This window comes from Hyla sarda, chromosome 4, assembly GCF_029499605.1.
Source record: "Hyla sarda isolate aHylSar1 chromosome 4, aHylSar1.hap1, whole genome shotgun sequence".
In the NCBI taxonomy this organism is placed as follows: Eukaryota; Metazoa; Chordata; class Amphibia; order Anura; family Hylidae; genus Hyla; species Hyla sarda.
In genome coordinates, this window is record NC_079192.1 from 59742427 (window position 1) to 59758917 (window position 16491).

A 16491-nucleotide genomic window follows, 5' to 3' on the forward strand; every position below is an offset into this window, starting at 1 on the left:
CCATCACTCATTTGCCCGGGGACAGTGCCGAGCGCAAGCCCGGCCGGCTGGTCCAGAACTTATTTAACTATAAGCGTGTCTTACAGACACGCCTATTGTTAAATGTGGCGCTCGGCTGATTTACAGAGCGAAGAGCCATTGGCTCCCCGCCCTGTCAATCACGCTTGTGGCCGCCGGCGATTTGCAGGCAGCCAACAAGAGGCCCCGGACAGCCTTCCTCTGTGCTCTGGCGCATGAGTGACGTCATAATGCGTCAGAGCTCAGACCGGAGGGGAAGAGGAGAGGACACGCCACGCTAAAGCCAGTTAAGTATGTTTTGATTTTTTTTAACTCGACTTTCTAGAGGGGATTACTTTTATTACCTATGGAGGGGGGTACTGTTACTTCCTAAAGGGGGCTTCTAAGCTACTATTCCTACCTAAAGGGGGCTTCTAAGCTACTATTCCTACCTAAAGGGGGCTTCTAAGCTACGATTCCTACCTAAAGGGGGGCTACTGAGCTACTATTTCTACTTAAAGGGGGCTACTATTTCTACTTAAAGGGGGCTACTATTCCTACCTAAATGGGCTACTATGAATACCTAAAGAGGGCTACTATAAATACTTAAGGGAGGCTACTATGAATACTTAAAGGAGGCTACTACTACTACCACCTACTGGGCTACTATGCCTACCTAAAGGGGGCTACGAGGTTACTATTCCTACCTAAAGGGGATTACTATTTCTACCTGAAGGGGGTTACTTTTCCTACCTAAAGGGGGTTACTATTACTATCTAAAAGGGGGCTACTAGGCTACTATTCCTACCTATAGGGGGCCACGAGGCTACTATTCCTACCTAAAGGGGGTTACTATTCCTACCTAAAGGGGGCTACTATTTCTACCTGAAGGGGGTTACTATTCCTACCTAAAGGGGGCTACTATTTCTACCTAAAGGGGGTTACTATTCCTACCTTAAGGGGGCTACTATTGCTACCTAAAAGGGGGCTACTATTGCTACCTAAAAGGGGGCTACAAGGCTACTATTCCTACATAAAGGGGGCTACTATTCCTACCTACATGGGCTACTATGCCTACCTTAATGGTGCTACTATGAATACCTATAGAGGACTACTATAAATACTTAAAGGAGGCTACTATGAATACTTAAAGGGGTACTCCGCCCCTGGCATCTTATCCCCTATCCAAAAGATAGGGGATAAGACGTTAGATCGCCATGGTCCCGCTGCTGGGGACCCCGGGGATCGCTGCTGCGGCACCCCGTAATCATTACAGCACAGAGCGAGTTCGCTCTGTGCGTAATGACGGGCGATACAGGGGCCGGAGCAGCGTGACGTCATGGCTCCGCTCCTCATGACATCACGGCCCGTCCCCTTAATGCAAGTCTATGGCAGGGGGCGTGACGACCGCTACGCCCCCTTCCCATAGACTTGTATTGACGGGGGCGGGCCGTGACGTCACGATGCTCCGGCCGCTGTTTTGCCCGTCATTACGTGCAGAGCGATCTCGCTCTGCGCAGTAATGATAGCGGGGTGCTGCAGGAGCCATCCCCGGGGTCCCGCTCCTTTGGATAGGGGATAAGATGTCTAGTGGCGGAATACCCCTTTAAAGGAGGCTACTACTACCACCTAAATGCTACAACTACTCCCTAATAGAGGCTGCTGCTGCCTATTACCTAAATGGGGGGGGGGGTTATGCTACTTTATACTGAGGACTGCAACTATATACAGGGGGCTACTATCTACAGAGAGACCTACCTACAGGAAGTAACCCCCTACCTATAGGGGGATGTTACTGCCTAGAGGGGGCAGCTATCTTCAGATGGCACCTACCTACTCGAGGAACTAAATGTGGGGAACCTACCTACTTTTACGCAACCCACTTATCTACCCACTGTACTGTGTGCAACATTAAGGAGGTTATTATTACTGTTTGGGGTGCTATAGGTGCTGTAAAAGAGCCTAAAATATTTGTCTAGCAGGTTCTGTGGAGCAGAGTTGTGTCTGGAAAGAATCATCATGATGGTCTGGGCCAGATGAAGAAGACGATTAGAGAAGACGTCACCTACAAGTTGCCTGATGTAACTGTATGTAGTCACTTAAATGGTCTGCAGAGCCTGTGTAGAGTTGATATCTGTCATTGTTCCCTCCCCGTATACTGGTATTATTGGTAATATTGGTCCCAGTATACAGGATTTGGCCAGTAACAGTATGATAGTAATATGTAAGGTGATAATATTCCTTCTTGTTTACTGGTATTATTATACATCTCAGTATACAGGATTTGGTCAGTAACAGTATTATGTAATATGTATGGTGATAATATTCCTCCATGTATACTGGTATTATTGGTAATATTGGTCTCAGTATACAGGATTTGGTCTGTAACAGTATGATGGTAATATGTATGGTGGTGTATGGCTTCTGCTATGTAGTGCTGGTGGACTACCTTATTGTGCATTAGACAGGGAAATTAGACATGCTGGGAGTTGCAAAACTTCAACTCCCAGCATGCCTTGACAGCTGTTGGCTGTCTGGGCATGCTGGGAATTGTAGTTTAGCAACATCTGGAGGTCCACAGTTTGGAGACCACTGCTTTATAGGCTAAGGCAGCAGTTTTAAGCTATATTCCCATCTCATTAAAGGGGTACTCCACTGGCCAGCATTCGGAACTTTTAGTTCCGAATGCTGTGTGTGCACTGCGGGTAATGACCATGCCCCTGAATGCAAGTCTATGGGAGGGGGCGTGGCGGCGCAGGTGTGGTACGCACTGTTCACTCCAGGGACAACTGTTTCTACATCCTCAGGGTCGGCAGGGACTCCAGCAGTCAGTCTCCAACCTATCTGCTTGTTATCCCCTATACTGTGGATAGGGGTTATCTTTATAAATGGGACAAACCCTTCAAAGGCATGTTTACATAGACTGCATGGTTTATGGTGCAGAAGCCACACCAATTTCTTTGCCAAACAGTATGCGGTGACAGCTTTGAAAACTGCACAGAAAATAAGTGACATTTCACTTATTTTTCATGTGGATACATGTAGCGTTGTTATAATCCCCCCCCCTACTTTTTTTCCTGGCCCCCAGTGTGTTTTCCTGGCCCCCCCAAAATTTGAAAGCTGGATATGCCACTGCACCTAATGTGGGGGAACTGTACAGTCAACCTAATTTGGGGGAACTGTACGGTCAACCTAATGTGGGGGAACTGTACTGCCAACCTAATGTGGGGGAACTGTACTGCCAACCTAATGTGGGGGAACTGTACTGCCAACCTAATGTGGGGGAACTGTACTGCCAACCTAATGTGGGGGAACTGTACTGCCAATCTAATGTGGGGGAACTGTACTGCACCTAATGTGGGGGAACTGTACTGCACCTAATGTGGGGGAACTGTACTGTCAACCTAATATGGGGGAACTGTACTGCCAACCTAATGTGGGGAAACTGTACTGCCAACCTAATGTGGGGGAACTGTACTGTCAACCTAATGTGGGGGAAATGTACTGTCAACCTAATGTGGGGGAACTGTACTGTCAACCTAATGTGGGGGAACTGTACTGCCAACCTAATGTGGGGGGGGGGGAACTGTACTGCCAACCTAATGTGGGGGGGGAACTGTACTGCTAACCTAATGTGGGGGAACTGTACTGCCAACCTAATGTGGTGGAACTGTACTGTCAACCTAATGTGGGGGAACTGTACTGTAAATCTAATGTGGGGGAACTGTACTGTCAACCTAATGTTGGGGAACTGTACTGTCAACCTAATGTGAGGGGGGGGGGGACTGTACTGCCAACCTAATGTGGGGGGGGGGAACTGTACTGCCAACCTAATGTGGGGGAACTGTACTGCCAACCTAATGGGGGGGGAACTGTACTGCACCTAATGTGCGGGGACTATACTGCCAACCTAATGTGGGGGAACTATACTGTCAACCTAATGTGCAGGGACTTATACTGCACCTAATGTGGGGGAAGTATACTGCACCTAATGTGGGGGAACTATACTATATATAGATAGATGTGCACGCGCTCGGAGTGAGTTGTGCTTTAGGGTGCACACCCTAATACAAGAGGCTGCGCACGCCTATGAGATAGATAGATGTGAGATAGATAGATAGACAGATAATACATATAGGAAATAGATCAAAGTTTCCTAACCAGGGTGTCTCCAGCATGCTGGAAATTGTAGTTTTGCAACAGCTGGAGGCACCTTCTTCAGGAAACACTGATCTATCTATCTATTTATCTATCTGTCAGTGTTTCCCATCCCTCCAGATGTTGCAAAACTACAACTCCCAGCATGCTGGGAGTTGTAGATTTGCAACAGCTGGATGCACCCTGGTAAGGAAGGGAGGGGTGAGCAGGGATGGTACTGGGGGGAGAGGGGTGAGCATGGATGGTGCTGAGAAGTGGGGGGGGGCTACAGGGATAGTGCTGGAAAAAAGGGTAACAGACATGGTGTGTGGGGGGGAGTTTGGGGGAAACAGTTAAGAAACACTGATAAAGATAGATAAATAGATAGATAGTAGATAGATAGAAAAATGTAAAAATCTGCGGCACTCCAGTGGCATGAAAAAAGGAGATTTTTTAACACTTACCGTAAAACTCTTTCTCGAAGGATCCATTGGGGGACACATACCGTGGGTGTATGCTGCTGTCTCTAGGAGGGTTGACACTATGGCAACAAGAAAGTCGGCTCCTCCCAGCAGGATATACCCGCCTCCAGGCCCTGAGCTAATCAGTTTTAGTACCAGAGCAATAGGAGAGGACCGACAGGTCAAGGAAAAATCACGAAATGTCCGAGAACCAGAAGAAAAGATATAACTGAACCCACCCTCGGACAGAGAACCAAAGAGAAACCCAAAAGGGCGGGAGCTGTGTCCCCCAATGGATCCTTCGAGAAAGAGATTTTACGGTAAGTGTTAAAAAATCTCCTTTTCTCTATCGGCTCCATTGGGAAACACAGACCGTGGGACGTACCAAATCAGTCCCTTGGGTGGGTAAGGAAACAGACAGGTGGACGGTGGGAACACCGCCGTCTGCAACATCTTACAGCCCAGAGTAGCATCAACTGATGCGAAGGTAAGAATCTGGTAGCACCTTGAGAAAGAGTGCAAAGACGACCGCGTGGACGTCTTACAGAACTGCAAGGCCGAAGCCACGTAGCGGAGGGCCCAGGATGCCCCGAAAAAACGGGTGGAATCTTCCCCTTGCAGCCGTAAGCTCTCAAAAAAGAGCAGACCGGATCCACCGAAAAAAGGTGGTCGTAGAAGCAAGTTGTCCTATACAACGACCTTCCGGAAACACAAAAAAAGGAGAGAAGTCCGAACAGCCCTCACCACAACCAGGTTGTGGAACAAATGCTTCCAGAGATGAGAAGGGACCGGACATAAGGATGGTAGGATGATGTCCTCATTGAGATGACAAAGTCAAAATCCATCTCAGGTAAGTAGGACGGACCTGGATGGAAAACAACTTGTCCTGGTATACAACCAGGAAGGAAGAACGGCAGGAGAAAACTACCAGCTCTGGCACCCTCCTAACAGAGGTAAGAGCAATAAGGAATGCCACCTTCCGGGAAAGGAGGCAAAGAAAAAATGTCCCTGAGAGGGTCAATAGGAACGCCTTGCAGTGCACCTAAGACCAAATGTAAGTCTCAAGGGAAAAGAAGGGAACTGATAAGGAGGGGCAGTTTGTGCCACTCCCTGAACCAGGTTCGGACATGATAATTGAACGTCAGAGGACGTTGAATGAAAAAGACCGAACCTTGACCCTTAAGGAAGCTGAAAGCCAACCCTTGGGCCAGCCCCGTCTGAAACAAGACCGCCAGGTAGGGTAGTAAGTCTTGCAGAAGAAGGCTTGTGAGCCCTCAGCATGGTGCGAACCACGTGGGAAGAGAAACCGGGGGCCCCAGAACCGCTGTCTCAACCGCCACACCGGCAAAAGCAGAGACGGTAAATAGGGTGGCACAGGAGACCTGAGCTAGGAGGTCTGGACAATGGGGAAGGCGCAACGTTAAGTCGTTCAGGAGTCTGACCATGATGCCGAACCACGGCTGGCTCACGAGAATGGCGGAAACGCCCTACTATGAGTTTCCTCAGAACCCCGAAAAGAGAGCAAGGGGAGGGAAAACAGACAAGGTAGGGCTACGCCCGACCACTAAACAGATAAGGTAGGGCAAAGCCCGACCAAGAGAGAGGAACGCTTCGGTTGTGGCGGGTCAAGCAGAGGTCCACACCAGGAGCGCCCCAGAGGTTGCAGATCACTGCAAACACCCCCGGATGTGGGGACCACTCGTCTTGAACGACTGAGGACCAACCGAGAACACCACATCCCAGGGACGGCCGGAAAGAAGATAACTGAGATGGCCGGAAACCTGAGTTCCGCCCAGAAGGGAAATTCCCAGGAATCAAGCAAAGAAAAAATTGCCCTAGACCCCAACATGTTGAAGGGGAAAAGGGGGCTTCTTGGGGGACCAAGGTCCCAGACCGGCTGGTCTCTGAAAAACACCTCCCCAGCCCGACAGACTGGCAGGGAGGGGCAGGGAGGGGCAGGAAGGAACGCCTCTGAAAAATCAGGGGGAAAACAAAGCCACCATAGAAGGGACTGACAAGACTGTCAAGAGCCAATGGAGACCTATCCCACCGGAAGAGAATCAGCAGGTGAAAAAAAAAAGTCGGTGATGAAAGTGGGCAAATGGCACAGCCTCCACCAACCGACCCAGGACATCCATGCAAAAGCTAATCAAAAACTGGAGCAGGGTGCCAAAGTCACCGGACTCTACATAAGAGAGTCGGACGATTGTTCGGCGGAGTCGAAAGCGGGCAGAGGCCGCGTCGAACTGGAGCCCCAGGAGAGGGTTGGACTTGTCCCGATAGACCATCCAACCGAAGTGAGACAAAGACTGGAGGTTGAGACCAAGACTCTCCAGGATCTGGGCCCTGGCTGGAGCTCTCATCAGGAGGTCGTCCAAGTCAGGGATCATGGAAACAACTGATGTCCGTATTAAAGGGCTATCACAGGAACCAGGACTTGGAAAGGGTCTGCGGAGAAGTGGCCAGACCGAAATGGAGGGCCACAAAAGAAATGGCCGTCCGGAACTGCAAAGCGGAGGTACTGCTGATGACCGGGAAGTAATGAGACGTGGAGGCAGGCACCTTTGATGTCCACCGAGAAGCGAAAACTCCACTTGAACTATGGGCGCCAGCACCGAATGGAGGCACTCCATTCGGAATGAGAAAGTAAAAGATGCTGGCTGAGATACTCGAGAACCAAGATTGGGCGAACAGAACACCTTTCTTGGGGACAACAAAAAGGTTGGAATAAACCTCGAAAATGTCCCTCTGAAGGAACCGGAACAATTACTCCCTTGATAAAAAAGAGCTGGAGCGCGACCCAAACTGCCTTCGCTACAGAGCGGGAAACAGAGGGACCAGGAAAGAAAAAGGCAATCCCAAGGATGGGAAGCAAATTCGATCCTGTATCCATTGACTACCACATTCCTGACCAAGGGATCCTGAATGTGCGTGGTCCAGGCATCCCGGAAGAGTAAGAGGTGACCAACCACTCAAGAAAAGGTAGGTGGGTGGGGCGTCCCGTCAAGCCAAGGAAGGCCTATGGGTTGGATGAGTCCGGAAGGGGGGACAGTGGCTGCGCATGGGAGCAGAACACAGAAAAAAACTCCGGCAGAGGAACATCGGAGAACTAGTTCAGATAGTTCCTCTGGAGGAATTCTGAATACTACCTGGCGGCGTTGGAAGACCATGCTGAAAGGGCATCTGACACTCAGGCAGAAGCAAAAGCAGGAAGAAAGGAGGGACCTGCTGTTTAAAAGGCAAATTCTGCCACCTTTTTGTCCGCTGGATCCTGAAAGGCAGCCGCATCAGTCAACAGCAGGATAGTCGCCTTAGAGAGGCAGGAGACCGGTAGATCAACAGTTTGAGAGGAGGTCCACTGAGCAATGAGGTCCTTGGCGAGGGAATAACATGCTTGAATCTTCTTCGATTCCTGAAACTTCTTGTCAGGACGCCTCCAGGCGGATTCCAGCAGGACGTCAAATTCAGCGAGAGAGCTGAAAGTCTTGCGTGCTGGTCGGGTACAAAGAAAGGAGACTTCTGGAACTACGTCCGAAGTTCCTGGGTCCTTTAACTGGAAGGTGTCTCTTATGGCCGAAACCAATGAGTACACCTCATCAGGCATATCCATGTGGTCCTCTGAGTCGGTGGCCGAAGCAGAAACCTCATCCACAAGTTCTCCAAGTGAATGGAAACGAGGTGAGGCAGCCCTGGAACAGGTCGGGCACAATGAAAGGTAACTTCTGGAGCCACGTCCGAAGTTCCTGGGTCCTCTAAATGGAAGGTGTCTTTTGTGGCTGAAACCAATGAGTGCACCATGTCCGACATATCCATTTTTTTTTTTTTTATGCGGTCCTCTGAGTCAGAGGCCGAATCGCAAACTTCAACCCCAAGTTCTCCAGGTGAATGGGGACACGTGAGGTGGTCCTGGAAGAGGGAGAAACTGATCTGGTACGCGGGTCTGGAGAGCCAGAGCGGCGACCATAGGAGCGTCCTCCAGGGGAGCGACGCTTGCTACTAGCTGGAGTAACAGGGCGATGCCTGTGAAGGGAGCGCCCGTGCCTGCCAGGAGACTCGGGGATGAGTCAGATGAAACACCCTTATGATGCTGCAAGGGCCGGAGTAGGGAGGATCCCTCCAAAGGCAATCCCCACAGAACTGGAGCCCTTCACATGGGAGTTTGGGGAAGCAGTGTGTAGGTAGAACCAACGGGTTCAGCAGAACCATACATTTCAGCAATACAGCCCCTAAAGGTGTAAAAAGTAACCTCCCGAGCTGTTTAGAGGAAGGAATCTGTCTGGGCATGGACACAAGTCTCACCCAGCAAGGGCATCCTGATTAGCCCTAAAAATCCCTCTGCGCGCACACAGTACCAATAACGTGCCCTAGGGAATGCCCGCCAAACACGAGTGGGCGGAGCTAAGTCTGTACAGGGCCCGCAGTCAAAGTACATACGGACGATAATGGCGCCTGCTCCCGGCCCCAAATGCATATGTGAATGACATGGGAAGGGAGCGGGCGAACATACCGTCGGCAGCCTCCGCTCCCAATAACAGCGATATGCAGCCGAAGCTGCATATTCAGAATAGTAAAAATCACAGCCACGGCTCGCAGGTGGGCGGGGCTTAAGAACGTGCGGAGCCCGCGGCTGAGACATGAGGCCGGGAGATAATGGCACCCGCTCTCAGCTCTAAGCCCATATACGGTCGCATGTGTGAGCGCAAATGAGAAAAGAGCGGGTGAAAACACCGTCGGCAGCTTTTAAACGCTGCCGACGGGAAGGAGAGACAGGCGCGAGATACGACTAAGACTGAAGCCGGCACTCGCAAGTGAAAGTCGGCAGCCGCGGCTGCTGAGGGAGGGAACTGGCCATAGTGCCTGAACACAGTTCTCACACCAACGCTGTTAATATTTGTTCCCTGTCTCTGCCATATCCCTATATCTCTCTCTCCATATGTCCCCAAACCTGAAACTAAGAGAGGGCTGCAAGTCCCTCTTAAACCCCCAGACCACCATGAAGGGGTTGCCCTGGTAAAATAAAGAGTGGGCCAAAAACTAGTGGTCTCCAGAGGTTGCAAGTCCACACCTAAAAGGGGGAAATACTCACCTCAGTCTGAAGAACTTACCTCATGAAGTTTTCTCTATGAAGTCTTCAGTCAGCTTTAGTTACCTGCATCACGCCGGGCTACCATGTGCGAGCGAGGCGAGCAGGGACATAGGGGGACCCATGAGGTACAACCCCAGGCGCTGACCGTTGGCGAGAGGGGGTGAACAGCGCATATACGCAATGTCTGTGCCCCCTTACTCGCAATGGGGAAACAGTGAGCTGCAGTTCCTGAGTCCCCACCTGAAAACAGGAAAGAAAACGGAGTAAAAAACTAACACATTCCCTAACTAGGAATATAATAAAACATAAGACCTGGTCGGGAGAGAACTCCAGACCGTGTCTACCTCCTTAGACACTAAGCTTAAACGGATTAGCTCAGGGCCTGGAGGCGGGTATATCCTGCTGGGAGGAGCCGACTTTCTTGTTGCTATAGTGTCACACCTCCTAGAGACAGCAGCATACACCCACGGTCTGTGTCCCCCAATGGAGCCGATAGAGAAAGTGGTGTTTATTTCACTCAAATGTGAAGCGACGTTTTGGCTAGCTCACCCAGCCATTATCAAGCAGCTGGAAAATGGCTGGGTGAGCTAGCCGAAACGTCACCTCACATTTGAGTAAAATAAACACCACTTTTTTCATGTCAGTGTAGTGCTGCTGTTTTTTTATTTTTCTACTACTATGGGCCCTGACACGGACTGGACAGAGCAGGAATATAGGCACCTATTGTACAGGTGTTCAGCTCTCCTGGACTAGACTGTGGATAGATTGATAGATAAACAAATAAATAGATAGAGCATAGATCATTGTTTCCAGAACAGGGTGCCTCCAGCTGTTGCAAAACTACAACTCCCAGCATGCTGGGAGTTGTAGTTTTGCAACCACTGGAGGCATGCTGGTTGGGAAACACTGAGATAGATGGATATATTGGGAATAGATATAGGACATAGATCAATGTTTCCTAACCAGGGTGACTCCAGTATTGAAGATGTTGTTTTGCAACAGCTGGAGGCACCTTCTTCAGGAAACACTTATCTATCTAATAAAATGAAGGAAAACAGCACCTTCCAGTAGTAATTTCCAATGTGGTGCGATCAGAGACCAGTCCTGGGTAAAGGGTCCATACATGAATAAAGAAGGTATATCCGCAGCACACAGGTATGCGGCAAAAATCAAGCAGTGATTTATTCCATCAAAACAGAGTGTCCAAGTTTTGATGGAATAAATCACTGCTTAATTTTTCACGGATACCTGGATGCTGTGGATATTCCTTCTTTATCTATCTATCTAGCTAGCTATCTTTATCAAAGTTTACCAACCAGGCAACCGCCTCTTGCTGTGTCATATATATTAGCATCTGCAGCATGTATTAGTAACATGTTATCATACCTGTGTATTTTTACAGGTGACTGATGCCCGGTGAGAAGGTGAACATGACATATACCCTCGTCAGCTACAAGAAAGGAACTATGAGACAGGTGATTAATATTTATATTAATTGCTGATAACAATCAGGCTAGATGTAAAATATAGATCTGCAGAGATGTCATAGTCTCTCCCTTATACATGAAGATATATGTGTTGTTAACAAGTATATTGTCTATACACAGCTTCTTATATAACACAACCATATCTCAGGTAAAGAGATTAGGAACATTTTGGATCCTTATTCTCTGTTTATTTATTTTTTTTTATTTTTTTTGTAGGAATCCCCTTTTTCAATATTTAATAGAACAGACTCAACTGACTGCAGAGTTTACAAGTTTACTTTAGACTGTGGGCTGACAGAATGCAGATTTAAGACTTAAATGTACTAAGTAAAGAAACATCTATATTTTGTTTCACCTCAAATATATAAATATAGCTAAAGACTATAGCCATAATAATACATAGCCTGTTAACATAATGCTGAAGGGTATAATACACTGCACTTTAATACTAATGCAGTGTATTATATGACCGATCTGAAGATTGCTGTTAAAAGTCCCCTTTATAAAAATTTAAAGGCTAGGTTCACACTGAGGAATTTCCAGCCAGAATAATTATCATGGGATAAAAAAAACAAGAAAAAAAAAACACGTAAAAAAAAAAAAAAATTAAACAGAACACCCTTAAAAAACACAATAATGAAAGTAAAAAGTTTTTTTTTTAAACTGACAAGAACTCTGACAATACCGTAACCATACATTGTCTTTTAGAATAATACAGAGAGGCATAAGAAAGACACTGTCATACTACTGCAGTCTATTAATATATGAGCTATCGAAAGATTGCTGCTTTAAGTCCCTTATTGTGAATAGTTAAAAACTAATAAGAAGAAAAACAAGGCTAATAAAATATTTAAAAAAAAACTAAAACTCCGCCTTAACAAAAACATCCCTTTAAAAACTTTTTTTGTATCAAATGTAAAATAAAAAAAAATAAAAAATATATAAAAATGCCCAAAAAACTTTATAACCCCATAAAAAATACCCTAACGATAACAACAATCATGCACTGTCTGTCAGCATAATGCTGAGAGGCATAATACACTGCACTACAATAGTGGTGTAGTGTTACATAGAAACGATCAGATCAGGAGTGAAAGGTCGTTCTCGTGTGGGAAAAACAAAAATAGAAAACCAGAAATGCTGTGAAAAACATAAATAAATAAGTAAATAAATAAAACTGATTTGGACTAGTTTAAAAAGTACAAAGAATTAAGAAACGGTTTATATTTATAAATTTTTGCCGAGGAGAACTTATGAGCCTTGAGCATGGTGCGAATGACTTGGGAAGAGAAACCGCGGCTCAAAAAAACGCGGTCTCGACCGCCACGCCGTCAAAGCAGAGATGGTAATAGGGGTGGCACAGGAGACCTGAGATAGGAGGTCTGGACGATAGGGAAGGCGCAACATTAAGTCGTTCAGGAGCCTGACCATGAAGACGTACCAAGCCCGCCGTGCCTAGGCTGGGCCACTAGAATGGCGGAAACGCCCCACTGAGAGTTTCCTCAAGACCCCGAAAAGAGAAGAAAGGGAGGAAACAAATAAGGTAAGGCAAAGCCCGACCACCAAATAGACAAGGTAGGGCAAGGCTCGACCAAGAGAGAGGAACGCTTCGTTTGTGGCGGGACAAGCAGAGGTCCACGCCTGGAGCGCCCCAGGGGTTGCAGATCACAGCAAACATCCCTGGATGTAGGGACCAGTGCCTTGGACAACTGAGGACCGGCCGAGAAGATCACATCCCAGGGACGGCAAGACTGAAGATAACTGAGATAGCCGGAAACCTGAGTTCCACCCAGGAGGGAAATTCCCAAGAAGCAACAGAAAGAATTGCCCTAGGCCTCAAAATGTTGAAGGGGAAAAAGTTTCTCGGGGGCCAAGACCCCAGACCGGGCGGTCCCTGAAAACACCTCCCCAGTCTGACAGACTGGCAGGGATGGACAGGAAGGGGCACCCCCCAAAAAAATGAGGGGGAAAACGAAGCCACCCTAGAAGGGACCAACAAGACTGACGAGAGAGGACGATCTTGCGGCCGAGAGACAATGGAGACCTGTCACACCGGAAGAATATCACCAGTTGAAGAGGTCGGTGATGAAACTGGGCAAATGGCATGGCCTCCACGGCCGCCGCCAATCGACCCAGGACATCCATGCAAAAGCGAACGGAAACTGGAGCAGGGAGTCGAAGGCATCAGACTCTTGAAAAGAGTCGGCGGAGTCGAAAGCAGGCAGAGGCCGCATCGAACTGGAGCCCCAGGAGAGCGGTTGGGCTTGTCCCAAATGACCATCCAACCGAAGTGAGACAAGGTCTGGAGGTTGGGACTAAGACTCTCCAGGATCTGGGTCCTGGCTGTAGCTCAGATCAGGAGGTAGCCCAAATAAGGAATCACGGAAACAACTGTTGTCCGTAAAAAGGGCTATCACAGGTGACAGGACTTTGGTAAAGGACCGCGGAGAAGTGGCCAGACCGAAATGGATGGCCACAATAGAAAATGACCGTCCGGAACTGCAGAGCGGCGGAACCACTGATGACCGGGAAACAATGAGAAGTGGAGGCAGGCATCCTTGATGTCCACCGAGGAACAAAAACTCCCCTTGAACCATGGATGCCAGCACCGAACCGAGAGACTCCATTCTGGATGGGAACTAAAGATGCAGGCTGAGATACTCGAGAACCAAGACTGGACGAACAGAAACGCCTTTCTTGGAGACCACAGATGGGTTGGAATAAACCTCAGAAATGTTCCCCTGAAGTTGCATGTCCAGGCATCCCGGAGGGTAAGAGGCGACCAACCACCCGAGAGAGGTCGGCAGGTGGGGGCGACCCTTCAGGCCGAGGAAGGCCTACGGGTGCCTGATGGGGCCGCCAAACGGCCGGAACGGATAGCCGACCTCCGGGAGGAATGGGATCAGAAAGAGGAGCCCTCTTCCCATGAAGGCGCCTGGCTGGACCCTTTGTTGGTACCCTTTGTTGGTACCAAAGGTCCTCAGAACCAGAAGGAGAAATTACGACGGAAAGCCGTTCTGTGAGTCTTACCAGAGGTAATAAAGAACTCTTTTTCCACCCGTCACCCCACTTCCTGAAGGTGGCGTCCATATTCCAGGCTTCAAGCCACATGAAGGGACGGTGGCTACCAGGTAGCTTGTGGTAAAGGCAGCACAGTGGCTGCACATGGAAGCGGAACACAGAACAATCTCCAGCTGCAGAGCATCGGAGAGCTAGATTAAATAAATCCTCCGGAGGGATCTTGAAGACTACCCTGGCGGAGTTGGAAGACCATACTAAACGGGCCTTTGACACTCAGGCAAAAGCAAAAGAAGGAAAAACCTGCTTCCTCAAGGGTAGAGATTGCCAAAATATCCACTTTCATGTCGGCTGGATTCTTGAAGGCAGCCGCATCAGCCAACGGCAGAGTAGGCACTTTAGAGAGGCGGGAGACCGGTGGATCCACAGTTGGAGAGGAGGTCCATCGAGCAATGAGGTCCTTGGCGAAGGAATACCGCGCTTGAACCTTCTTCGTTTCCTGAAACTTCTTGTCAGGGTGACTTCAGGCGGATACCGGCAGGGCTTAAAATTCAGCGTGAGAGCTGAAAGTCTTGAGTGCCGGTCGGGCACAGAGAAGGAGACTTCTGGAGCCACGTCCAAAGTTCCTGGGTCCTTTAGATGGAAGGTGTCTCTTATGGCCGCAACCACTGAGTACACCACATCAGGTACATCTGTGCGGTCCTCTGAGTCAGAGGCCGAATCAGAAACCTCATCCACAAGTTCTCCAGGTGAATGGGAACGAGGTGAGGCAGCCCTGGAAGAGGTCGGGCACGATGAAAGGAAACTTCTGGACCACGTCCGAAATTCCTGGGTCCTTTAGCTGGAAGGTGTCTCTTATGGCCGCAATCAATGAGTACACCACATTAGGCACATCCGTGCGGTCCTCTGAGTCGGAGGCCGAATCAGAAACTTCTTCCACAAGTTCTCCAGGTGAACGGTAATGTGTGAGGTGGCCCTGGAAGAGAGAGAGAGACTGACCTGGAACGCGGGTCTGGAGAGCCAGAGCGGCGACCCTGGGAGCATTCTCTAGAGGATCGACACTTGCTACAGGTCGGAGTAATGGGGCGATGCCTGCGAGGGGAGCGCCCGTGCCTGCCAGAAGACTCGGGGGATGAGTCAGATGACACATCTCTATGAAGCTGCGAGAGCGTCAGAATAGGGGGAGAGCGGGACCCTCCAGAGGGCCTCTCCAAGGTAGTCACCACATAACGGGAGACATGAGCCAAGTCGGATATAGACTGGGAGAGGGAGGGAACCCAGGCTGGAGGGGCAGCCGAACCCACCGGGTCGGGAAGAACAACCGGGGTAGAGTAGCAGGGGGGTCTGGGGGAGCAGTGGAGCAGGCAGAACAAGTGGTTCAGCAGAACCAGACAATTTAGAGTTATAGTATTGACAGAGTAAAGGAGTGGCTAACACTCCAGTTAACTGTTTAGAGGGAGGCCGTTCTGGGCCTCTCTCACCCAAGACTGTGTTCCATTTCACTGTGTTGCTGACACAGTCTGCTTATCTTACTGTTTCACATGCCTTGTGATGCAAGCAATCATAGGAGATTTGAACCTGGATCTCCAGCACGAGAGGAAGATTAGACATCCTCCAAAGATCCCCATAGACCACAATGGGCCTATTTAAAAAATTAAACCACAACACTGTAACACTCTGTCCTTCCCCGGGACTCGAAGACATGGTGGTCTGCAGGCTGTCAAAGAGGAGAAATGCCGCAAGTGAGGAGCAGGGGGCACCGCTGATTGGCCCCTGCCACCAATCGCGCGCACAGCGCTGATTGGTGTACAGTTCGTGCCGAAGCATTAACAAGAAGTCTGTAATGGTGCCCGCTTCTTGCCCCAAGTGCACATGCGTATGCATGTGCGCTCGCGGGGAACTGAGCGGACTAGACGCCCCCGGCAGCAGCCGCTGCTGAAGTAAAAGTAAACCGGCGCTTAGAGCGCCCGCATAGAGAACGCCGCGGCTGTCAGCTGCTTCAATGTGAAAACACGCACACAGACGTTCCACACACACACACAGTATATATGAATAAAGTGTAGAGAGTTGTGCCCCATCCAAACTGCCACTGCTCCCCCCAGTAATAAAGGACCCCCTGTCAAGGCCAACCCCATTAGACCCATGAGAAAAGAGGGTCAAAAGCTGAGGGTCTCCAGCTGTTGCAAATCTGCACCTAAGGAGATAGGGAAACATACTCACCTAAGTCAGAAGAACTTACCTCATGAAGTCTTCCTATGAAGTCTTCAGCAAGTTTTTATCACCTGCATTACGCCGAGCTACCATG

General features: G+C 49.2%; 1 long non-coding RNA gene across 1 annotated transcript in view; it reads left to right on the top strand.

The window, feature by feature from the left end:
• Positions 1-11165, top strand: part of LOC130367994 (uncharacterized) — a 43581-nt gene extending 32416 nt beyond the window's left edge. The window contains exon 4 of the long non-coding RNA XR_008892251.1: positions 11084-11165. This is a non-coding gene — a long non-coding RNA (uncharacterized LOC130367994). The remainder of the gene's footprint in view (positions 1-11083) is intronic.
• Positions 11166-16491: the final 5326 nt, after the last annotated feature.